This window comes from Pogona vitticeps, chromosome 4 (assembly GCF_051106095.1).
Source record: "Pogona vitticeps strain Pit_001003342236 chromosome 4, PviZW2.1, whole genome shotgun sequence".
Lineage (NCBI taxonomy): Eukaryota > Metazoa > Chordata > Lepidosauria > Squamata > Agamidae > Pogona > Pogona vitticeps.
In genome coordinates, this window is record NC_135786.1 from 237,240,684 (window position 1) to 237,267,587 (window position 26,904).

The following is a 26,904-nucleotide window of genomic DNA, read 5'->3' on the forward strand; positions in this document are numbered from 1 at the left end:
TCATGGGCAGGATCACCCCATGAACTCACTGGATAGATAAACCGGGGATTCAGCTCTTATGCCATAAACTCCGCGTTGCACTGGCTATTTTCACGCCTCACGGCTTTAAGCCCTCCTTTGTTCCTAGAGGCAAGGTTGCCGGAGTTGAACAACTCCACTTGCGAAAGAAACTCTTGTCACAAAAGGGGAGCAGCCAGGAGCCACCTCTCATCCATTAGATGTGTTATGTATATAACCCAGTAAATGGAAAGAGATGCTGACCCAAAATAGCTCAAAATGTCACACCATGTCAGCTTTGACAGCCTCACTACACAGTGCTTTCATAGAGAAGTTGGGAAGGTAGGAGAAGAGAAAGAAAACCTACCGGTGGCGCTATTTATTTTATTTATTTATTTTCCAGCCTGCCAAGAATAATGACCTCTTTCAATTTCCAGAATAAAGAGCAATTGAAAATGTCTGCAGTCTTGGAACATTTTCTTTGACTGCGAGTCCTCCCAAGCATCAACCATGCGGCTTGGCATTCTTTTCTGAAGCTGTCCTTACCCTGCTCCATCATTGAAAACCCACTCTTTTCCAGGCGGGAGGCGACCCAGGCATTGAATGGCAGCAGTAGTACGTACTGAGGCGGGCTTAAATACCTTGGTGATGGGCAATCATGATTTCTTTCCATTGTTATTATCCGCACAGTGCAGCAGATCGGCAAATCCCAAACCTCCTCCTCCTCCTCTCCAGTCGCTATGCGCAGAACTGTCATTGCAGAGCCAGACAAACTAGTTGACTTTAGGGAGAGGAAAAATAATAATAATAATCTGCATACACTCTACTGGAATTTACTGCTTCCTAATTTTCCTGGCGGGTGGATGCGTGGGCAGGGAGGATATTAACGAGCTATTGATTATGATCTACTTATAATCACTCCCCTGCCAGGTCAAACAGTGGGAGGCTCCATCAAGACAAGGAACACACCCATTGGGCTTATTAGCCGAGCACATTTTTCACAGAGTAACGGGAACTTATTTATTTATTTATTTATTTATTTATTTATTTATTTATTTATTTATTTATTTATTTATTTATTTATTGGACTTATATATCGCCCCATAGTGCTACAAGCACTCTCCGGGCAGTTTACAATTTTTTTTTTAATTATACAGACTACACATTGCCCCCCCAGCAAGCTGGGTACTCATTTTACCGACCTCGGAAGGATGGAAGGCTGAGTCAACCTTGAGCCAGCTACCTGGGATTTGAACCCCAGGTCGTGAGCACAGTTTTTAGCTGCAGTACAGCGTTTTAACCACTGCGCCACGAGGCTCACACTTAATGAGTGCCCATTCCTAGTGGGGAATGATTAATTCATTAATAAGAGTTCATCATAGCCATAATCATCGCCATCATGAAGATGCAGAACTGCAGAACCAGAAGGGACCTCTGGATCATCAAGTCCATCCCTTCTCCAGGAGGCCCCGGGGGGGGAATCGAACACCCAACCTTGGCTATCCACTGAAGATGTAGCTTGCATGAAAAGCGCATTGGCCTAGATCGTGTGGAGCATGGGGAACTCATCTCAAGAAAAGGGAGTGGGGATAAAATGCAATGCATGACATTTATTGCAGAAACCAGTGCTGCTGCCGATTTTAATTCCTGTTTGTTCTTTTGCTCTTTTGTAATTTTAATGGCGTTTGACTGAGCTGTATTTTAAGTTGCTGCAGTGTGTTTTTGCACAAAATGGCAAATTTTTTAAAAAAATCAAGTACATTTTTATTATTTGATGCTTGTTGTGGGTTTTTCAGGCTCTTTGGCCATGTTCTTAAAGTTGTTCTTCCTAACATTTTGCCAGTCTCTTTGGCCAGCATCTTCAGAGGACAGGAGTCGGAACTCTGTCTGTGCTCTGGGGCAGTGTGTGGGATAGTTGAGTTTATAGCTGTAGGATTGGAATTTTTGGCCTTTTCAGGAGATTGAGTAATTATGGTGATCAACGTGTTTTTTTGTTGTGGGTGTATTGTTGTGATAAGGGGGAGAGATGATCTGTCACTGTGGTTGATGGGTGTTCCTAGCTGGTCTTTTGTGTGCAGTGATCACCGGTCCTTGTGGCTGGGTAGAGTTTGTTGACCTTTTGCAGGCTGCATTTTTCAATGCTGGAAGCCAGGCTTTGTTGAGTTTTTGACTTTCTTCTTTTTTGTTGAAGCTCTGATGGTGTTTGTGGATTTCAATGACTTCCCTGTGCAGTCTAACATAATGATTGGAATAATCTGGGGGGCAGATTATTCCAAAAGGCAAGGGGCTACTGCTGAGAAGGCCCGGCTTCTTGTTCTTTCTCTCTGGGCCTCCTTCGGCATTAGGCCCCTCAGCCTTTTCTGTCTTGGCTAGAATAAGTGATTCAGGGATATCAAGGTGGGAGGAGGTGTTCCGCCAGATATCAAGGTCCTAAACTATTTCGGGCTTTATAGGTCATCGTTAATATTTTTAAATCAATGCGGAATTGAACAGGCAGCCAATGCAAGGCAGCCAGAGTGGGGGAAATATGCTGATATTTTCTCACCCTAGTCAAAGGCTGTTGATTTGCCCATGATCATAGAGGGACAATAAACGTCTTCTGGCAACGACTGAGATCTTAAGCCCTCCGTCACAGTGGTGATCCCCTTCTCAAAAAAGAAAAATAAACAAAATCCGGGGGGGGGATGTTTGGGAATGGGGTGTCCCTTCCCCATATTCCTCAATTAACTAGTGCCCAAACCAGCCAATTTTCTGGTGACCCTAGCTGGGCAGCAAACCTGCCAAGCATGTTGCTGATCCCGACATTGGATTCAATGTTTCTATTCAGGATTTTGCACAAAAAATCCAGGGGAGGGAAGGAACAAGACAGAAAACCCTCAACAGAGTGAAAAGACTGAGAATGAACCTCAACATCAGAGGATCCTGTCTGAGCAGCATCATGTTCCTTGACATTTCCAAACTTGAGGTTCAAGCATGGATCCTTCAACCTGAGCCTTGGAGCAAAAACCCTGATATACCTTGGTTTTGAAAGACATTTTCACATGGAGATCATTTCCAACTCGTCTACTTAGACATACAGCACCCGCAGCCATTCAGCCATAAGCATCAGGTCGAGAATTTTAATGCCCTGTTAAATGATCTGGCAATTTGTTTCTGAATTACTGTGGACTGAGTTCCGGAATGCACAAATCAAGCGAGAGTGACCATCTTTCCCTTCCATACGCCTGCCAAGGAACAAGGACACAGGGGGTCATGAATTTCTCCCTATCAAAAATTTAATTATCCCTTCCTGGCTGAGAAGAACTTTTCAGTCGAGGTTGGCTTAGAAGCCTACGACGTCAATGGTTGAACTTTTCAGCTCTCCTCCCTGCCAGGTTCTCTGGGAACCGGGGAAAGCCAACGATTCAGAGTCAAAGCAACACATGGAACTTGGTGTTCTTGAAGATTATGGAGTTGCAGCTAAGGCTTAAATGCCATTTAACTAGAAGGTTTAAAGAGGAAACGCAACAGCAGCCTTGCTGTGCTCTAATCCTTGATTTCTAACAAGGTTGATGGTATGCAGAAATGTTCACATTTCGCATTGACAGCTTCAGTTTACATAAGAGAATTCTTTACATTTAAAGAGGTTTAATATCCGTCTGGGTGGAAAAAATCTGTGTACGTGCTGCGCTCTTGCTCCTTGGTGTTCTTGTGCAATGGCTTGATGCCTAATGACATTCTAAGCAGCTGGGAAGATAAAAAGAGGCCTTTTAATATAAAATCTTCATTTAAAACTCTTAGAATATGATTGTTCGTTACTATTCCAGGGGGTAGAGCGGCTTTGTTTGTCTGGTGGAGCAATCATGGAAGGGATAGGCTGGTGGTTCCCAACCTTGGGTCCCCAGATGTTCTTGGACTATACAGTGGTGCTTCACTTGATGTTAATTCATTCCAGAGAAATTGCTGTAGAGTAAAAAGTCATCAAACAAAATTTAAAAAAAAAACTATCAAAACGCATTGAAAACCATTCAATGCATTCCAATGGGCTGAATACTTGCTCGTCCAGAGAAGATCCTCCATTTTCTGGTGCCTGTTAAGCGAAAAAACCTTCCTAAAAACAGTGGGGAGCTATTTTCTTCAGCCAGCGGCCATTTTGAAACCCGACAATGTCTGCTGATCATCGTAAAGCGAAAATCGGTTCCCGAAACAGGGAACTGATCATCGTTAAATGGAAAAAAAACCATTTAAACCATTGTTTTGTGATCGCAAAACCTAATCGTACAGCGATTTCCTCATTAAGCAAGGCAATCGTTAAGCGAGGCACCACACTCCCAGAAGCCTTTTCCAGTAGGATTTCTGGGAGCTCTATTCCTAGAACATCCGGGGACCCAAAGTTGGGAACCACTGCATTACAGCCTCCCTGTGTGATTCTAGCTGAACGAATGGTCAAAAACTGTCAAAAATGTGACAGAGATATATCTGTGAAGATTCTGAGTCATCCAGGTGAGGTTATCTAGAAGATGAGTCATGGCAACGGGACTTCTTCCTTATTAGATTGAATAATACTCATCCAAGTAGCTCAAAAGGATTTTTGGTAAACATCTCAGAGACTCATCCACCAAAAAGACTGGACCTCAAAACAAAACAGGAGCAATATATAGTATATGCGGTCCAATGCAATGAAGAGTGTTTGGAGCTCTACACTGGCCCAGCAAAGGAGGGGCAATGGCTCAGGACCACAATCAGCAATGTTCCTTCATTTGAAGGACAAGGGACACTCATTTGATGACCAAGATGTACTCATTTTGGACCCAGAAGATAGGTGGTTTGAGAGAGGGGTCAGGGAAGCCCTACATGTGAATACAGAAAATCCCTCACTCAACAGGAGTGGAGGCTGTGGATACAATCTGTCTCCTATTGATCATGATGCCCTTTCATGCATCCCCAGAAAGATTAGGACCACACACACCAGAAAGATCACTGTTAATCACCATTAACAATCCATGAGGAGAAGGACTGCAGAAGTGGGATTATCCCTCACCCCCAGTCCTTTGTCCTTAAGGAGCTTATTCAGACTAGGGAGAAGTAAAACCAAAGTGGAGGAGACACCAGGCAGTCTCCTACCAACTCTCCTCAGACTGAAGAAGCTTTGTGGATGAGCAGCGAAAGGTTTCATCCTAAGAAGAAAGAAGTCCAGTTGCCATGACTCAACGTCCAAGTGACAGTGATGTTTTGCAGTCTCTGTGTTATTCACCCTTGTTGTTGTTTAGTCGTTAGGTCATGTCCAACTCTTCGTGACCCCATGGACCAGAGCACGCCAGGCCCTCCTGTCTTCCACTGCCTCCCGGAGTTTGGTCAAAGTCATGTTGGTCACTTCGGTGACCCTGTCCATCCATCTCATCCTCTGTCATCCCCTTCTCCTCTTGCCGTCACTCTTTCCCAACATCAGGGTCTTTTCCAGGGAGTCTTCCGTCCTCATGAGATGGCCAAAGTATTGGAGCCTCAGCTTCAGGATCCGTCCCTCCAGTGAGCACTCAGGCTTGATTTCCTTCAGAACGGATGGGTTTGTCCTCCTTGCAGTCCAGGGGACTCTCAAGAGTCTCCTCCAGCACCACAATTAGAAAGCATCAATTCTTTGGTGGTCAGCCTTAGCAATACCAATTACGTGAGGGCTGTCAACACCTTTCAAGGTCTCCTGTGAATCGGCAGCACCTCGTGGGCTGATCCTTCCTCTCCAGAAGGGCCATTGGGTTATTCCCAGCATGAACAAGAAGCCACACTATTCTCAGTTTATGTGAAATTAAACCACCATCCTGAGTGAGATGTGAAGGATGTTTTCTGCATTCCTAATGGGCAGGCATTCGCCCACCATCCTCTGACAGACTGGCAGAACACTGGGGTTAGGATGATGGGAGATCATAGAATCATGGAATAATGAAGTTGGAGGGGGCCTATAAAGCCATTGAGACCAACTCCATGTTCAATTCAGGAATACAATTCAAAGGATATCTCCCAGGTGGTTGTCTAAATTTCTCTTGAATGCCTCCAGTGTTGGAGCACTCGCCGCCACCTCTCAAGGTCATTGGTTCTGTTGTCGTACTGCTCTAACAGTTAGGAAGTTTTTTCTGATATTCAACCAAAATCTGGCTTCCTGTCGCTTGAGTCCCTTCTTCCATGTCCTGCACTCTGGGATGATGGAGAACAGATCCTGCCTCTCCTCTGTAGATAGCCTTTTCAAGGATTTGAGATGTAGTGGAGCAGCACAAAACATGAATTCATGGATTTAAATGGATAGAAAAGTGATTGCACCTAAATGTGAGGAAGAACTTCTTGACAATAAGACCTTTTTGATAATGAAATGAACTGTCCCTGGGCCTTGTCCTCATTGGGAGTTTTTAATCAGAGCTTAGATGGTCAACAGTCAGAGATGCCTTCTTTGTAGATCTCCTGCTTTGGGAGCAGCAGGTCAGACTTGATGATCTCTTGAGGTCCTTTTCAGCTGTCCTATCCTATAATTCTAACTTCTGCTGAAACACGGTTGGGGCTCTTACAGGTCTTGCCCAGAAGGACATGGATGTCCAGGTGACTAAACGTTTCAGAACAGGTAAGCCACTGAGGAATCTCTCTCATAAACATCTGTCCCCATGTGCTGAAGTTTCTCTCCACACTTTACAATGCGATATAATGAGGGAGTGGTTAGCCATAAAATAGATTGTGTAATAATTACGTGGCCCATTTATTAAGTGTAATGACCTTCCTTAGAGACCTCTAAAACAGTAGGCAAAGATGAATAGAGGAAAATGAAGCACACAAGCAAATACAGGGAAGGATAGTGATTGGCTTTTGATTAAAGGTAGCCTGGGATTTGAAAGGGCAGATGGAAGATTTAGAATGAGAAAGAGAGTATTCGGAGGCATGCAAACACATGAAATTTAGCCTGATCAGAACTCACGAAAGCAGCAAGAGAGGGGAGTTGGGACTGAACAATTCAAAAGCGAATATTAATTGAAAAGCTGAGAGTGTCGGATTAAGGAGGAAGGAACCAAAGAGGGAAACAACGGAAACCATTAGGCTGGTGATGCAAAGGTTTAAAAACTATGAAAGTGAAAAGGAGCAACAGAGTTAGAGGCAATTAGGGAACCTAATTATTAGGAAAACTGAGGAAGAAAGAAGCTTGCTTAAAGAGCAGACTGGGGGGAGCAAAATGAATTAATACAGCACTTGTAGATGAAGCTGTTGAAGTAGGTGTGCGTGTTTCTATTTTTCTGCAGCCAAAAGAAGGACCCACAAACAGCAGATGGGAATTAGCATCCTTGAACAAGCTCCGTCGTTGAGTTACTTGTATGTAGGTAGACAGAGAAGACGAATACAGTGGTGCCTCGCTAAACAGTTACCCCGCATGACAGTTTTTTCGCTAGACATTGACCTTTTGCAATTACTATAGTGATTTGCAAAACAGTGATTCGCTCGACAATGTTTGGTCCTTGCTTCGCAAACCGATTTTCGCTAGATGAGAATTTTGACAGCTCCTTCCGTGCTCACAAAACAGGTGCTTTCGGGACCTAAGCTTTGCAAGACAGCAATTTAAACAGCTGAGCGGCGGTTCGCAAAGCGGCTTTCCTATGGCCAATCTTTGTTAGACAATGACGATTCTTCCCCATTGAAACACATTAAACAGGTTTCAGTTCATTCCAATGGGGGAATGCTTTTTGCTAGACAATGATTTCGCTAAACAGTGATTTCAGTGGAATGGATTATCATCGTCTAGCGAGGCACCACTGTATGTGGGTCCTGTGGAATTCCCTTTGGGGATTGAAAAGCCATAAATTTGGTTACTGAAAGCCCAAAAGGTCGGCTTCCACATATACAGATCTGTTTGGCCGTTAGGAAGAAGACCTCAAGCTTGCCTCTCTCTAACGAAGCTGGACAATAACCACAGCTGACGTGATGAAAGAGGATGCATAGTGGCAGGGTGGCAACCTGGATTGGTTGCAAGACGTTCCTTAGAGGGGACAAGATGACAAAGCCCACCTGGCAATCTGCCCAAGTGTGGACGTCCCCCCTCCTTGCATCAGTGGGTTGTCCGGCTTTCTCTGGAAGGCCTCCAGAGCCGGAGCTCTTACCAGCTCCCCATGTAATCGGTTCTGTTGTTGTACTGCTGTAACGGTTAAGAAGTTTCATTGTTGTGCTGCTCTTACAGTTAAGGTGGAAGATGAACATTCCACACTGCTACATCTCGGGGCATGTGTGCATGCCTGTGCCTGTACGTGATACTTGCTGGTTAAATGTAGGGTGGTGGAGGGGTGCCAGGGACTAGCCAATATGCCAGGAAAATGCTATGTTTCTTTAGACCTCTATGATGAGGAGAAAGAGGAAGACAAGATGGTGGCTTTATGTATATATGGTTCTGGATCTTAGATAGACATTTCCTCTCCAGTACTAGGTGGTATCAGGACTCACTGGCCAGTGGTTTAGGTCTCTGGCTGTGGAGCCAGAGGTTAGGGGTTCGATTCCCCCCCCCCCCGTGCCTCTCTGACAAGGACTGGACTCCATGATCCAGAGGGTCCCTTCCAGCTCTGAAGTTCTGAGATGGTGGTGGTGGTGGTGGTGGTGGTGGTGGTGGACAGTTCAGTGATTGAGCTATCTGGCTGTGGAACCAGAGGTTGGGAATTCAATTCTCCAGAGGTGCTTCCTTGGCAGGGGTTAGACCCCATGAACTGTAGGGTCTCTTCCAGCTCTGTGGCTCTAAGACTGTTGGTGCTGCTGCCCTTGTTGCGTTTCCTCCTCTGCAAAATGACGGAAGACTCTGTGGCCCAGGCCCCTTCCTTCTGTGGCCCCTCGACTTTCCACTGAGGTTCCCATTCTATGATCAGAAAGTATGTGCATGCAGTCTATTAGGATTTACTCTTGAGAAGCACATCAGCTGCCATAAGTCCTTTTAAGGAAAAAGGTGGGATAAAAAGGTTATGGCTGGCGGGCGGGCGGGCGGGCTGGCTGGCTGGCTGGCTGGCTGGCTGGCTGTCTGGCTGTCTGTCTGTCTGTCTGTCTGTCTGTCTGGCTGGCTGGCTGGCTGGCTGGCTGGATGGATGGCTGGCTGGCTGGCTGGCTGGCTGGATGGATGGATGGATGGATAGATGGATAGATAGATAGATAGATAGATAGATAGATAGATAGATAGATAGATAGATAGATAGATAGATAGATAGATAGATAGATAGATAGATAGATAGATAGATAGATAGATAGATAGATAGATAGATAGATAGATAGATAGATAGATAGATAGATAGATAGATAGATAGATAGATAGATAGATAGATAACGAGGATGAGTGGGCTATGCTCTAGGAATCGTGGCTACTAATGCCCTAAGACCTTCTATGGACTGTTCATGCAGCATTCCGGAAAATGAAACTGGAAGAGCTGCAGCCTTATGTAACTGGGTCTTATTCTTCCACCCACGAGGTTCTTGGACCTGTTTTCTTCTCCCCGTTTCTCCTTATTTGGCTCATCCGGCGCCCTGCGAGAGGCTGTTTCCTTTCCCTTACATCCCTTATTCCTCTCCAAATGGTTTTGCAGATTGCCAGTGCCGTTCCAAACTGCTAAAATTATCTCAATTAAGTTTCTCCTCCTCCCTCCTTTGTGGACTCTTTTTTTTTAATGTGTTTACTGGATCTTGCCTTCGTCGTTCCGGCGGCCTGGAAGACAGCGGAACAGAAAAGGGTTGCCATTTGAAGTCAGGCAGCTCTGGGGGTGGGGGAGACACAGATGGCCTGGAAGAGGCAGGACAGCGCGTTCCTCCCGACCGGCAGGAGCTAATCTTGTGGGAACACTTGCAATTTTTTGCTAGTGGATGTGGCAGGGTAATGTCGGGCTTAGAGCTCTTAAATAGGAGTAACTTTAAAAACAATTCATAGGTAGGTAAAAATAGAAAATATTGCACCGATTGCACCAGAAAATCCATTCAGAAATAGTGTCGAAGAAAAAGGAAACTCTAAACATGGCTACGGAAGCCCCTGCAGCTGGCTTCTGTGCGTAGCATATGCTGGCAACCATCCTGGAGGACAGCCCATCCATGTCTGTCTCCCGCTAGCAACAGGAAAACAATGTCTTGAGTACAGGAATTTGCACATCAACAAATAGGTGCTTAGGAAATGCTCCCCAAGACAATCTCACTATTTATCTTTCTGCGCTCTCCCACACCCTCCCTCCAAACAGATCCAGTTTACATGCATAGGTGCTTCCTCAAAGTATACCCAAGACCACTCAGGGTCCTCCCTCTTGACCTCTGAAATCAGCACCTTCCTGCTCTGTCTTCTTACTCAATCCAAAAGTAAGATCCAGCCAAATAGATCCAGGTTCTGCGATTGCTAAGATTTAATGCAGGAATATGATTAGCATTATAGGTGTGATTTTGAAAAATCCCCCCTAGAATGTTTGTGGACTTTCGCGGAGCAAAAAATGTAGCAAAAGAAAGCTCTTGGGACTTGCAATAAGGGACTAAATGGGGAGATAACTAGAGGCATAAAGAAAGAGAGTGCAAAGAAAATTGAGGGAAAATGTTGTTGTAGTTGTTACGTGCCAAAAAGTCACCTCCGGCTTATGGGAACCCTTTGAATGAGCCACCTCCAAAATATCCTGTCCTCACCCTGCTCAGCTCCTGTAGATTCAAGGATGTGGCTTCCTTGAAGGAGTCAGTTCATCTCGTATTGGGTCTTCCTCTTCTCCTGCTGCCTTCCACCTTTCCCAGCATGAGGGTCTTTTCTAGAGAATCTTGCTTTCTCATGATGTGCCCAAAGAAGCACAGCCTCAGTTTCAACATTTTTACACCTCCAGAGATTGTTCAGGATCCACTTCCTCACCTTTCTGGCAACCCAGCGTCTTCTCAAATCTCTCCTCCAGTATCACATTTCAAATGATGTTTTTCCCTGTCTGCTTTTTTCACTGTCCAGCTTTCACACCCGTGCATGGGGACTGGAAATTCTATCTATCTATCTATCTATCTATCTATCTATCTATCTATCTATCTATCTATCTATCTATCTATCTATCTATCTATCTATCTATCTATCTATCTATCTATCTATCTATCTATCTGTCTGTCTGTCTGTCTGTCTGTCTGTCTGTCTGTCTGTCTGTCTAATCTATCTTTGTCTCCCTCGCATTTTTGGAATCCTGAAGGCTTCTGGTCTTGGGTGATTTCAACATCCATGCGGAGACGGAGGTTTCTGGTCTGGCTCTTGAGTTCTTGGAAACCATGGCTTCCTTGGACATGTCCCAAGATGTCAACAGCCCCACTCATCTGGGCGGTCACAGGCTAGACCTGGTGTTCTCCCCCAAGTGGAGTATGGTCTGATGCTGACTGACCTTGTGTCGGTCCCCTTGTCATGGTCGGATCACCACCTAATAAAATGTAACCTCTCCGTGGCTCTCTCTCTCCCCGCAGGGAGCATGGACCTGTTTTAATGGTCTGCCCTCGAAGGCTACTGGATCCTGTAGGATTCCAGGAATCCATGAGAGGGATTCTGACTGATCAGACTGGCACTCCTGTCAGGGCTCTGGTCGATGGCTGCCTTGCTTCCACCACCACGGCTGTTGACACAATTGCTCCTAAATGCCCTCTCCATTGCAGAGCTCATCCAGTGCCCTGGTTTAACCAGGAGCTGCGAGCTATGAAGCAAAACAGGAGCAGGCTAGAGTGCATTTGGAAATGGAACCTGATGGAATATAAGCAGAAAGCTGTCAGGATCACGACTACCTTACTAAGATGAGGGCTGCTAGCTGAGCTCACTTAGCTGTCCGGATAAGCAAAGCATCAAATCAGCTGGCGGAACTTTTCTGTATAGTCCGCGATCTAACTGGAATTGGTCTAAGTGATAGGCCTCCTACTAGTATTTCACTTGACCAATATGCACCATTTTTAAAATCTAAAATGGAGGCCATTCGCTGGGAGCTTTCTCCTTTTTTGAGCACAGTAGATCAAGCAGAGACATCCAGTGCTCCGCCTTGCCCGGTGAGACTCAATCTCTTTCAGCCTGTGATGCCAGATATAGTGGACAAAGCGCTTGACTGCTGTCGGGCCACCACCTCCTCCCTTGACCCTTGCCTGGCCTGGCTCATCAAAGCAGCCAGGCCTATAACAACGGAATGGGCCACGGCAATAATTAATGGGTCTCTCCAGGAGGGCAGGGTTCCTCTTGCACTCAAGGAGACATTCATTGGGCCCATAATGAGTCCAGTATTCTCAAAAAGCCAATTATGCAGAAACTAGAGAAAATGCCATAGGACCCAACCATAATCACACTGACAGGCTTATTCAGGGAGTTTTCATACACAAAGAACTTTTTCCATCTCTCCCGCTCCTCCAAAGAACCCCCAGGTCTCCAAACAGGAATTGAGATTCCCCACCCCCCTTGGCAGATGTCTTGTTCTTGAGGATGAATCACAGCCCTTAAATAATGAAAAGCCATTAATATAGTAGCTGAAAGTCATCATCCTTCAAATAAGCATCTTGCGTTGCAGTTGTCATTATTAGCGCTTCCCCCTTTTTAAAAAAAGCCCTGTAAGAATCTTTTGGCTTCTGCCAACAGATTATTCTTGGCTGGCGAGTGAATTTTTCCTTCGCTCTTGAACTTCACTGACTCACAATGTTCCATGTCGAGTCGCTGTTCAGAGGTTGACGGAATGGTACATAGTATTTGGACAGTCTGTTTTCCTTTGCAGGGGACCGGAAAAGGTAAAGAGAAGGAAGAAATGAGTTTTATAATAACCTAGTAATAAAAGTATATGCAGTAGCTGCAGGTCGGAGTTAAAGGTGAACACTAATGGGTGGCGCATACATTGAAATCCCATCATGTCCCTCTGCCATGGGCATTTGAGCACTGAGCTTTGGATTCATAGAGAAACCCTTATATAAGAAAAAGTTCTTGGGAGCAGAACACGACTGTTACCGAAGTGGACAGGTGCTTACAACACCCCTACAGAGTCTCATTTTTGCCAGGAAGCTTGCTATATATACATGCTCGTCCACTGTGCCGGCTGTTTCGACCAGAAAATGTGCCTGGCCAAATGACAAGCCTACATTAAAACCAGCTGCTGGGAAGAAGAAGCCTCTGATCCAAAGTAAAACAAGTCTTTAAGAGAAAATGGCAGGAATAGAGCTCTAAATGACTCTTATGGAAATGTGCACAGAAGACCCCAGCTAAAGAGTCATCTCATGGAATAGCCATCATGCAGAGAGGCCATATTGATTAGATCACCTTCGTTTATATATACATGTATATGGGAAGTGGTGAGCGCTCCAATGATGGAGGCCTTCAAGAGAATATTGGACAAGCACCTGTTAGATCCACTTTGATTTGGATTCCTGCCTCGAGTAGAGGGTTGGACTCGATGGCCTTACAGGCCCCTTCTACACAAATTCCTGTATGATTCTCATATTATCTGATTTTTCAAGGGGCGATGGAAATACCTCAGAACAATGGAATCCCTTAATTTGCAGAAGAAAGGCAGAACATTCTAGGTGGTTTGCTCTCCCAGACCTCCAGACACTCACCAGTGGGGGCCCCACCCCATTCTGTTTAATTTTGTGGGTACCGGTGGGGGCTTTTCTCCTTTGCCAAGGAGAATTCTGTGAGGTGTTTTTTTTTTTTTTTAATTTTATGTTGTGCCCTCCCCCCCACTAGGTGGTTGCGGGCACTCCCTCCCTTCTCCGCTTCTTCGTCCTGCTGGTGGTGGTGGTGGTGAAAGTGAAGAAGGAGCCGGAGGGGGTCGTGGCTGACGACAAGGGCTCGCGCGCCCCTCCTCCTCCTCGTCCTCCTCAGAGCCCCAGTCAGGCTAAGGAAACTCCTGGGCGGCTTCCTCGGGCTCTTGCTCCACTTGGTGAAAAATCTGATGCGGCCCAGCCTCACCCAGACTCTGCCTCCAACGGCCCCCAGGTAAATTGAATTTGAGACCCCTGCTCAAGAGCCTCCTCCAGCACCACAATTCAAAAGCATCAATTCTTCGGCGGTCAGCCTTCTTTATGGTCCAGCTCTCAATTCCATACATCGATACTGGAAAAAACATAGCTTTGACTATGCGGATCTATGATCAGGGTAGAGCAGGTTAAATGTACTCTTGACTCACAAGGTGTCCAAATCCCTGGAGCAGATGCTCCCAAGAATGTCATTGAAAGGCTTATCATTCCCACCTTATTTATTCTGGAGTGAATATACTTGTATTTTCCCATCTCTACCTAAACCCAGCCATTGCTACGGCTGCAGAACTCACTCTAGCAAGTAACCCTGTTCCCTAGCAAGCCTCTTGGGCTGGCTTCACTATTCCTGAGCTGATATCCCAGGGATAGTCAAACACTGTGGGATTCCCTCCATGTATAAAATGGGGGAATTCGAAGTATTCTGGACTGACCACAGGATGCAAGGGCTGATTTGAATCGCTTCAGCCCTTTTTTGCACCCAAAGCGTTCATTTTTTTTTTCCCGATGCTGATGAGCTTCTCGTTTTTCAAGCTGGAACAAACTGCCCAGAGTAGACCTTTGGTCTAGATGGGCGGGATAGAAATCCAATAAATAAATGAAATCAAATGAACAATTTGAACGGGCTTTCCCCGGTGCAGCTAGTGATGGTATGTTCTCAGAAAGGCAAGGCGAAGTGGCTATAAGTGGTGTTCTGGTGATGCAGGCAGAGTGGAGGCATGACGTTCAGGCCCTGTGGGAGGGGACAAGCACAGGACGACGATTGCAAATGTGGGGGATTGTGTGCCAATCCTGATTCCTGTCAGATTGTGCGGGAAGGGCCTTTTGTGATGAAGCAAAAGCTTGGTGCTGTTAATTACTTAATTGATGGGTCTAGAAGTGTCATCAAAATCACCTTCCCCTTCTCACCCGCCACTCTTTCCCCTAACTTTCAAGTAATGCATGCAAGACTTACCTCATCTCTGCTCACACATGGCTTTAAACTCTTGGCATTCTAAAGTGTGAATAGAGATGGAATAATTCCTGCATGCATTACTTGAAAGTAAGAGGAAAGAGTAGCAGATAGGAAGGCAAAGCTGGTGGTCCACCTTCTATGGTGGATTCCTTCTACAGAATCATTCTGATGTGTGAATTTTGATATACGGTTGTTGTTGTTTAGTCGTTAAGTCATGTCCGACTCTTCTTGACCCCATGGACCACAGCACGGCAGGCCCTCCTGTCTTCCACTCCCTCCCAGAGTTGGGTCAAATTCATGTTGGTCGCTTTGGTGATGCTGTCCAACCATCTCGTCCTCTGTCATCCCCTTCTCCTCTTGCCTTTACTCTTTCCTAACATCAGGGTCTTTTTCAGGGACGATGTACGGTAGGACCCTCATATCCACTGGGGATTGGTTCCAACTCCCGTGGATACTGAAAACCACAGATAATAGCAAACACTTTTATTTTTACACACCCACACATATTGTGGATACATGTATTGTGGATAAGTGAATCAGTGGATACTGTTTCCACGGATAAGAAGGTCCTACTGTACATCTTTGTCCCCAAGATACAATTTTTTAAAAGTTAAAAATAATTGAAGAAGAATGCGCTAAAATATCACAACCAAACTGTTGTTCTTACAGTTTTACCTCACCCTTCCAATAAAAAATAATTGATCTACTGACTGATTTGATTTGATTTCTATAACATCCCATTACTATGAGCACTACTTACAAGTAGTGTTACAGGTTAAATCTTGAAACTCGTTTGACCCCACCAAAAGAAAAACATACATTGAAATACATTCAAATATAAATAATGCTATAAAGTTTTAAAATGATACAAAACAGCATCCAAGAGAGTTAGCTGCTGAAGGCAGCTTTAAATAATTCCATGCTTTAGCAATATCCTGCCAACCTGAACTTTGGATAGCGGATAAAAACCAAAAACAAACGAAGCAAAAAATCATGGCATCTTAAAGACTTGGTGCCATGTTTTAAGATTGTGGCGTCTTAAAGCCTCCGTGAATACTTGTTGCCATATTTCAGCGGGGAATTTTGTGGAATAATATATCAGACAAAAAGAAAAGAAATCAAAAACGAAGAAAGTAAACATGTTGTGGCACCTTCAAGACTTAAATGCTCTGTTTTAAAGTGAGTTTTCATGGAACAGTCCACTTGCTCAGACATTATTTGGTGGGATAATGCTACAGGCAGCTTGCAAATACAGTCATGCCCCGCTTTACGATTACCCCACATTACGATTAATCCGCTTCATGACATTTTTGCGATCACTTTTGTGATCGCAAAATGATGGTCTAAATAGGGTTTTTTCGCTTTGCGATGATCATTTCCCTGCTTCAGGAACCGATTCTTCGCAAAGCGATGTTTTTTTAACAGCTGATCTGTGGTTTCAAAATGGCCGCTGGGTAATTAAAATGGCTCCCCACTGTGTTTAGGGATGGATTCCTCACTATGCAGGCACCGAAAATGGCCGCTGTATGGAGGATCTTCGCTAGACGGTGAGTTTTAAGCCCATTGGAACGCATTGAAAGGTTTTCAATCCATTTCAATGGGATTTTTATTTTTGCTTTATAATGTTTTTGCTTAACAGCGATTTTCCTGGAACGGATTATCGCCGTTAAGCGAGGCACCACTGTAGTAAATAGTCAGCATAAAAACATTTTAGAATGATGTTTTAGCTCAGTGGTTTGGGCCCCTGGCTGTGGAGCCAGAGGTTGGGAGTTCGAATGCTCCCACTGGGCTTCCTTTTTAGAACAGCTCTGCAGTTCTAAGATGGTGATCGAGAGAAGGGTCTTTAGACTTTTGTTAAAACAAGCAAAGAAGGAAACTAATGACGTTCTGAAGCAACAAGAATCCACAATCGGGGGGGTGGGGGGCAAAAAACAACAGGAATCGGTTCCGAAAGAAAATCTGACGGCTTCACTTTGAAAAAAACCCAAAAGCATTTTCCAAGCATTGCTTCCTTTCCCCGTCAGCTCCGGCTTTCAAACGCATCCCTCCCTCGAACAATGAGGCTTGGAACCCTTCCAGCATCTATTTAAACCAAACATGCACGTAAATAAAGTGACTGACAAGGAGGCCGAGGAAAAGAAAACGCAAGCAGGAGGAACCTGACTACCAAATTTAGGACTTCGCGCTGTATAAATGTCAATTAAAACTGCTCATTTTCATTTTAGAAGGGGAATTGTCAGGATTAACGCCGTCACCTTGAAAGGTACAACTGACGTTTTTCGCCCAGTTTGAAGAATACTTTGAATATTGATATCAGCATTTTCCAACTACGGAGGAGAAAATAGGTCTCTTTGAAGCCTTGCTTCTAAGCAACTTTAAGCATGGGTCACTACGTACGTTATTTGAGGTGCTATTAAGGGATTAGTAAAACTCAGCATCTTTTGGACGCACCTGGCACCGTTCTGGTGCAAAAATATTTTCCTTGCTACTCCATTCCAGGGATGTATATTTCAACTGAAGAGTTTTATGTAACCCTCTTTGTCAGCAGATAGGATGGCACTTTTCAAATCCTTGAAAGGCTGTCCTACGGAGGAGGGGCAGGATCTGTTCTCCATCATCCCAGAGTGCAGGACACGCAACCATGGGCTCAAATTACAGGAAGCCAGATTTGAGCTGAATATCAAGAAAAACTTCCTGTTAGAGCAGTACAACAACGGAATCAATTACTGCAGGAGGTGGTGAGTGCTGTTCCCTCCTCCTGCAGTAATTGGAGGCCGGGTAGTTGCGGCTCGTCAGCCATGGAAGGCAGCCCGCCCAGGAGAAGGAAAACTCCAATTCCAAACCTCCACTGCCTTGTGGCTATATCCACTGATGGAAAAGGTTTCAGGAGTCAACCTTGAGGCAAAATCCGGAGCCGGTGTCCCGGAGGCAGTTCCTGTCATTCTGGCAACTCCTGCGACATCACTGAAATCAGTTGTATTGGCTCTTGCCTTTCCATTGGACTTTTTCAGTGATGTGGAGAGGGGGGATTTGCTGCTTGGGTAATAGCCTATCCTCCATATTATATTACCCAGGCTTCGTGCTCTGGAGAGGACACTCCAGCTTCGCATACAGAGTCGAAGCAAAATCAGGGAGCTGGATAGGGGACAGATTGTATTTGTCTTCAGTGTGGAAGGGATGGTCACTCTCGAATTGGCCTCCTCAGCCACACTAGACACTGTTCCAAGTCCTCCATTCAGAGCATGTTACCATAGTCTCTCGAGACTGAAGGAGGCCTACACTAGGTCAGCACTCCAACACTGGAGGGATTCAAGAGGAAATTGGACAACCCTCTGTCAGATCTGCTTTGATTTGGATTCCGGCACTGAGCAGGGGGTTGGAATGGATGGCTTTACAGTTCCCTTCCAGCTCCATTGTTCTCTGGTTCTATGATACCCAGTGTGGTGTAGTGGGTGACAATCTAGAACTCAGGAGACCAGGGTTCAAATCCCCACTTGGCCATGGAGACTCACTGGGAGAGTGGAACTGGTAAAACCACTTCTGAAATATTTCACTTATCTTGAAAGCTTTATCGGCATCACTATAAGTCAGTACTGATTTGAAGGGATGGAAAAGCAACTTTATCACTAGAGGCGGGGGGATAGAGCAAAACGTTCTTCTTGAGCTTGGCATGACCTTTGAAAGAAGATTAAACAACAAAATTGAGGTGCTTTTTCTAAATGAGATCTCCTTCAGCAAAATCAAGAGAGAGATTTTTGTCTCCTTCACGTTGTTTTTAAATAGCAAGCTAGAGAAGAGAGATAATGAACCAACACACTGCCCAATCGCTTCCCACTGAGAATGGAAAATCAGAGAGAAAGAATTAGCATTGTGGGTGCAGCTTGTCTTTCTTGCCTTTATTTTAATTTTTTTTTAACTGAAGTCTTTGGAAAACTTCACGGCACAATTTTAACTGTCTGTGCTCCATTTGGCCAGCAGGCTGCTCTCCAAAATTTGGGGGCCATTCTGCTGTATCAACTCCTGAGGTCCTCCAGAAGACATTGATGGCCACGTTGACTGCTTAAGAGGCTCTGTTTTATGGCTAGATTGCAGGAAGTGAGTCACAAGAGAACGCTACGGTCCTGCATTTCAGGTTTCGATAAGCTGCTGCCATATGCATATTTTGTACTACGACTTCCATAATCCTCAACAAATTGGCTGTGCCAAATGGGGCTTATGGTAAGATTAATCTTGGAGTGTGTGGCCCACTGGATGCAATATGTCATACTTCTCAGGAGACGTGCACAGTATTCTGTAACCATTAATCATCATCATCATCATCATCATCATCATCATCATCATCCTCTTACTATTGCCAAGCTGGAAGGGACCCTCTGGATCATGGAGTCCAGCCCCTGTCAAGGAGACACAGTGGGGAACTGAACTCCCAACCTCTGGTTCCAGAGCCAGAAACCTAAGCCATCCTGCAACTCAGCAGTTCAATTAATCCGTTGATTGACTGAATAATGAATTAGCTGGTTAGGTTTCCATGGGCTAACTCATCCTTTGACATCAGACAAAAAGGTGTTCTATTTCAATGTAAACATCCTCAAAAGGTGAGGAAGGTCCCTCCCGGCCACTCTTACTAGTGAAGTTGCAATGACCCCACATCAAGAGGCGATGCTCCTAGGGCTGGGGTCCCATTGTCAGGATCTGGCCCGTACCACCCTGTCTGTCAGCTGCAGGGTTGGGGGCCAGCCTAAGCCAGGAGTGGCATGGTCTTTGCAGGATCAGGCCCGACCTGGGTAGCAGCTGCTGAGCCACTCATGAGGCTCACCTGGAAAGCTGAAGGGAAGGGCTTATTTAAGGAGTGGTTCTCTCTCTCCCAGAACTGGCAGTGAAGGTCTTCGGCTGTGCTGTCTGTTCCTTGTGTCTTGCTGCTCCTGAGCTCTGGAGACCCTGCGTTCTAGGGCACCGGCATCTGTCTTGGTCCTTCCTGCATCTCTTGCCTCTGCTGGCCTCCTGCATCTCTGCATCTGGACTCCTGTGTTCCTGCCCCTACCATGGTCCCTTCTTGCTTCTGCTGGTCTTCTGCATCTCAGTGCCTTGTTCCAGCTCTATGCTCCTGGTCCAGCCACCTAACTCACAGTCCCACCTCTGCTTGGTCACAGCCAGCTGTGCTGCGAGTGTCTTTGGACACAATATCCTGGAAAGTGGATGGAGTCCTGGTGCCCTCATTCATGGTGAGAGGCTGCCCTTGAGTCCCTTTGACACCCATGTGGCCTTGCTGACGCAATCTGTGGCGTGTAGGAAGTTTTCCAAGGCCTCACGTCGCCGTGAGGTTGTGTGGCAACTGCGGCAGCTGCTCTGTTTTCAACAAGACAACCAAGCGGAACACTTAAGACCCTGCTTTCAAACACCGCTGTGTTCACTGCAAGTGAACGCGGAGAGCTTCTCTTCGATTTTCATTCCCCGAGCCTCCCAAGCAATTTAAAATCTGAATTAAAAGGCGTAATGGAACAGAGTCAGACGTCAAACGCATCGTTCCGGTGCTTATTGATGTAGCTGGGTAAAGTGCTCATTAAAGACACCGCAGGCCTTATATAACTTGATGACTGGAGGCTTTGATAAGGACACTCGGAGCCTTAAAAAACAAAAGCTACACATTGTTTTGAAGGAGTGGCTCCATAAAAGGGCCAGATCCAGGGACCTTCAAGCATGCAACCAGTAAACAGCCCCTGGAACAAAACCAGATGGAAGACAGATCAGTCCTGAAACACAGAGAGCTGACATATCTGTTCCGATAATGGCTAAAATACTGTTCCTTTGTTTTCCACATGTGCAGATTCTTGTGGCATAAATCGTTGTCTATTTCTTCTGGTTGCACAAAGGGGGCATTTACGATCCCCTTGCACGCCCGTCAGCCACATCGTTTTAACAGGGTGATCTCCAGCTGGCGTAATTGCAAGCTGGAAATCTCAAGAGCCATCAAGGGAACACTCATGGACCACTTGACCTGCACAGCAGTTACACTCTCAATTGCTAATCGGATCAAGGACAATCAATGGGACCGTCTGCAACTCGCTCCGAGAAAGATTGCAACTTCCCAGAATGACTAGATGTCCTGCTTGCAGGGATGGGGTTCCCTCATTATTTATTTGTTTTTATTTAAAATATTTTTACCCCTCCTTTCTCCTCGAAAAGAACCCAGGGGGGCTTACAAACAATAAAAGACAATATTTAAAGTTGAAATCATTAAATATATATATAAAACTACAAACAATGAATAAAGAGGCATCTAACATGATTAACACCAGGGACGTGGTGATGCTGCGGGTTAAACCACAGAAGCCTCTGTCCTGCAAGGTCAGAAGTGGTCGTAAGATCGAATCTATGCAACAGAGTGAGCTCCTGTCACTTGTCCCAGCTCCTGCCAACCTAGCAGTTCGACAGCATGTAAATGCGAGTAGATAAATAGGTACCGCCTCGGTGAGAATGTAACGGCATTCTGTGTCTAGTTGCGCTGGCCACATAGCCACGGATGATTGTCTTTAGACAAATGCTAGCTCTATGGGTTGGAAACGGAGATGAGCACCGCACCCTAGAGTTGGACACACCTGGACAAATTGTCAAGGGCAACCTTTACCTTTACCTAACATGATTAACAGGCAATACTGAGGCAAAGAGCAAGAAGAATACAATTTTTTTAAAAAATGTCCCTCTGAGAAATGGAAAACACAAAAATGGAAAACATACATATGTAGTACTAAAAATCCAGGCAAAGCACTAATGCATACCAATCTATCGAAAAATCGCATACAGGAAAGCTTGCCTGAAGAGAAAGTTCTTTCTTTGCCTGCTTGTGGAAGGGCAGCAAAGATGGGGCCAGGCTGGCCTCCAGTGGGAGGGAGTTCCATAGTCTCTGGGAGCAGCCACGGAGAAGGCTCTCTCCTGCGTCCCCACCAAACACACCTGTGAGGGTGGCAGGACCAAGAGAAAGGCATCTCTGATTATCTTACCATCCGGGCCAGATCGTAAAGGGAAATGCGGTCCTTGAGATAGCTTGGACCCAGGCCATTTAGGGCTTTATAGGTTAAAACCAGCACTTTAAATTGCGCCCCGTAACTGATCTTTGTCACTGGAGGTAGCTCTATTGATCAAAAGAACTCACATCAAAGCCTGGCTTCTGTTCTCCATGTCCCAGGATCTTCTGGGCTAGACTACGGCAAGGCCCTCTACAGGGGGCAGCCTCTGAAGACTGCAGAGCCTCCAGCTTGGGATCAGAACACAAGGTTGCATCATGTTTGTTGCGAGACAAAGCTAGCAGTTCCTCACTTCGTTTTGGCCTCAATTCAGAATTCCACGAAGAGGTGCCGAATCGAGTCAGGATGGGGGCAGTCTTGTAATGGCACAACACAAGCTTTTCTTGGGAGGGGTTGGATGATGCACCGTGCCATTGTTTAACCATCATTTCAGACTCAGTTCATTTCAATGCATTTCAAGCTTTTTGTCATTCCATCCCCAGAAATTGCCAGTTGTTCACAGAAGGTTAAAATTTCAGGAGCAAAGGAGTCCGTGCAGAGTGCTGTCTTCTCTAAATAGCTACAGCTCACCAGGATTTTGACAGGTCCAGGGATCCCCCTGCTTTGGAGCTGAGCTGCCTGGAAACTGAACTGAGAATATATATGCATAAAAAGCATATCCACCACCCTCCCCCCCAAAAAAACCACAAAAAAACCCGGATGTGAATTCTAAAGAACGCCAAAGGAATCTGGAGGTAGAGTCATAACAACCGGACTTCTGTCCTATTCGGTTGAAAAGTTTCGCTTCTGGTGGAGCACACCCACCAGAAAGACTGCTGTTAACTATTGTTAATGACTAGAGATGGGGGGGGGTGTCGAAGTGCCATTTTGGCGCTTTGTCTTGGTTCGTGGGTCATCCAACTTGATGAGCCACGAATTCCCCCTGCCCCCCGTGGTCCAATGAACCATGAATCAATTTGATGGCTCGTTGGGCCATTTATTTTTTCTAGACATCTTTTTTTTTTAAAAAAAAAAAGCCCTGGCCCCCACAGCCTTCCTATACTGCAGGGGCCTAAGAAGAGGAGTGGAAGGAAACCCAGGCGATCCGCCTTTGCAAAGACAGAAGGACTGGGGGATCGCTTTGATTCTTTCCCTCCTTCCGGGATATAGGAAGAGGAGTGAAGGGGGACACAAGCGATCCCCCAGCCTCATCGTCTTTGCAAAGATAGTGGGGCTGGGGGATCCCTTGTGTCCCCCTTCTGTTCTCTTCCTCTACCCCTGCGAGGGCACAGGAAGAGGAGGGAAAGGATCAAAGCCATCCCTCCTCTTTCTGTGTGCCAGGAGAAGCGGATAAAAGCGATTCCCCATCCCTGCTGTTTTTGCAAAAATGAGAATTCCTTCGGTCAGGCTTGCCCTATCTATGCCGCAGGGGCATGGAGAGACAGGAGAGGCCTGAGCAAAGCAATCTCCCCAGTTTTAAAGGGGTGGGTGGGATTCCCTTTCGGCAAGCTTTAGTGAGCCGCCCAAAGGGAAAATCCCTCTCTCATGCCCTTGAGGAATAGCTGATTCCCGGGAGCATAAGCAATAGGGATAGACGAAGGGACCAATATAAAAAGCTTATATTTGTTGCTTCGTATTCATTTGGGTCTCTGGGCCCCAAGGATATGAAGCAACGAATACGTATCTGACAAATCAGGGATATTTGTTGGATATCCTAATTCATTTTTATGTTCGTCCTTTTGGCGTCATGGGTGGAGAAGGACTGCAGAAGTGGGATTATCCCTCACCCCCCCCTCCAGTCCGTTGTCCTTCTAAGGAGCCTTTTCAGACCAGGGAGAAAGTGAAACCAACCTGGAGGAGAAATCAAGGGTCTCCTACCAACTCTCCTCAGAGTGAAGAAGCTACTTGGATGAGTAGTGAAATAGTTCTGAATAGTTCTGGACAGATCAAAACAGCATATTGGAGAACCATCACTGATTACAGGAAGATGCCTTAAATTACTCGTAGTTACCCGACTAACAGCATAACCTTAACTGTAAATTAATGGACAGCAGACAGAAAAAGGTGGGACAAGACTCTTAGGCAGACACATGTGGCTTTTTAAAAAATTGTTATAAGCCTCCCAGAGACCTTTGAATAGCATATATGTTAAATAAATAAATAGATGAATAAATAAATTAGGGAGGGAACACTTAGTTACTGATGGATTGACTGACAGCCACCCAGGCCCAGAAACGTCCCTCTCAGCCAGACCTCAACAAAGTTGAAACTAATTCCGACTCAATCTGCACATGCTGTCGTTCCCTGTTCTGTATTTTAGTTCATAACACCCCTGAGCCATAACACTGGGATTTGGGGGGTAGGGAGTTATCCCTGGCTCATGGTGAGCCCTGAATCAGGACAGATCATGAGGAGACGGGGGACAAATTTAAAAATGAATCAGGACACTCAATGAATATCCCTGATTCATCAGATATTTGTTGCTTTGTATTCTTGGGGTCCAGAGAGCTGGACAAATACGAAGCAATGAATTTCATTCCTTTTATATTCTCCCTTCGTTCCCTCTCTGCTTATGCCCCCACGGATCAGCTGTACCTCAGGAGGGCATAAGCAGAGAGCTTGCTAAAGCCTGCCCAAAGGGGGGTGGCTTGGTTTATTTATTTTATTATTTATTTGTTTGTTTGTTTTATTTATATCCCGCCTATCTAGTCGATTAAGACCACTCTAGGCGGCTCACAAAAAACATACAACAATATATATAAACAGTTATACATAGAGAGAAACTTTCAATAGAAGGACAGAGAATAGGGGAGGAAAAAAGGAGGTCAGGAATTAACTGAGGGGAAGGCCTGCCGAAACATAAATGTTTTAAATTGATTTTTGAAAGTGCCCAGCGAGGGAGCTGCGCGGATATCAGGAGATAGATTATTCCAGAGGCGAGGAGCCACCGCCGAGAAGGCCCTATTTCTTGTCTTTTCTTTCCGGGCCTCCCTCAGCGTTAGGCTCCTCAGCCTCACCTCCTGACTTGCGCGAGTGACACGGGTAGAACTTGGTGGAAGTAGGCGCTCCGCCAAGTAACGAGGCCCTAAACCGTTTAGGGCTTTGTACGTAAGCATCAACACTCTGAAGTCGATGCGGAACCGGATGGGCAGCCAATGCAATGCAGCCAGAGTGGGTGAGATGTGTTGGTATTTTTTCACTCCACTAAGTAGTCTGGCCGCCGCATTCTGCACCACCTGAAGTTTCCGCAGCAGCCTCAAAGGCAGCCCCACGTAGAGTGCATTGCAGTGGTCTAATCTTGAGATTACAAGCGCATGCACCAAAGTGGTGAGAGCCCCAACATCAAGGTAGGGTCGCAGCTGGGCTATCTGCCTAAGGCGGAAAAAGGCGGTTTGGACCACCGACGCTACCTGGATTTCCATGGTGAGCGCCGGGTCCAGGTGGATCCCCAAGCTGCGGACCCCATCCTTGGCAGGAAGGGTCACCCCCCCAAAAAGAGAGGGAGTTTCCCAAGCCCCCAGGTGTGGGGGCGCCCACCCTCAGAACCTCCGTCTTGGTTCCCCTTTCCTCCTCTTCCTATGCTCAGGCAGCATAAGAAGAGGAGGGGAACAGGGATCAAAGCAATCCCTCCAGCCCGCCTGCCTTTGCGGGATGGCTTCGGTCCCCGCTTGCAAAGGTAGCCGGCCCGGGGGATCGCTTTGATCCCTTTTTCCCTCCTCTTCTTATGCCCCATGGCATAGGAAGGCTGAGGAGGGGGGGACCTTTTAAAAAGATTGTTCATGGGTGATTTTTAAAAGATTGTTCATGAGTTTGAAGACCCACGAACCAGGACAATCCCCATCTCTAATCGTGAGCCTGGATGGAGGGGGAGTCCGACAGCCTTCGTCCCACTCTTGATGCCTCTTTTCCTGACTCACACAAGACTCTGGGGAGGGGAGGAGGAGTGCAAAATTAGTAATGCTGGGAGCGCAAAGGCAAAGGGGGAGGAGGGGGTGGCACGTCTCCCCCACGGCTCTCTTGCTCTCTCTTGCCTGTCAGAAACTGGCTCAGCAGGCTTCACTCTTCCTGTGCGATGCCGCCTCTCCTCTGTTGAGGTGTTCAGCCCCCGTGCACCCTGCCAGCTAAGACCGACTATTTTTGTTGCCCCCTCCCTGCCACTGAGACAGTACCAACGCCACTCACTTGCAACAGCAAATTTCCTCCTTTAACCCACCCAGCAGAAGCTTCCCATAGCTGACAGGACTCTCCTTCTTAGGGAACAAAACTTCATAGAATCATAGAATAATGGAGTTGGAAGGGTCTTATAAGGCCATCAAGTCCAACCCCCTGCTCAAGCCAGGAATCCAAATCCAAGCACATCTGGCAGATACGATCTGTCTCCTATTTCTCATGCTGCCCTATCATTATTTTTTTAATTTATTTATTTCATTTATATCCCACCTATCTGGTCGAATCTGTCTCCAGAAAGATTAGGACAACACACACTGGGAAGACCACTGTTAATGATCATTAATGACCCATGACAATGGGTGGAGAAGAACTGCAGAAGTGGGATTATCCCTCACCCCCCAGTCCTTTGTCCTTCTAAGGAGCCCTTTCAGACCAGGTGGGAAGTGAAACCAATGTGGAAGATATATCAGGGGTCTCCTACCAACTTTCCTCAGACTTGAGTAGTGAAACACCTAACAAGAAAGGTCCAGTTGCCATGACTCAGGTTCCAGATAACCTCATCTGGGTGACTGAAGATCTTCACAGATATCTGACATGGTTTTCTAAATTTCTCTTGAATGCCTCCAGTGTTGGAGCACTCGCCACCTTGTGAGGTAATCAGTTCCATTGTTGTACTGCTCTAACGGTTAATAAGATTTTTTTCTGATATTCAGTCTAAATTTGACTTCCTGTAGCTTGTGCCCATTGTGACATGCCCTGCAGTCTGCGGTGATCAAGAACAGATCCAGCCTCTCCTCTGTATGACCATCATTCAAGTATTGAAGAGTG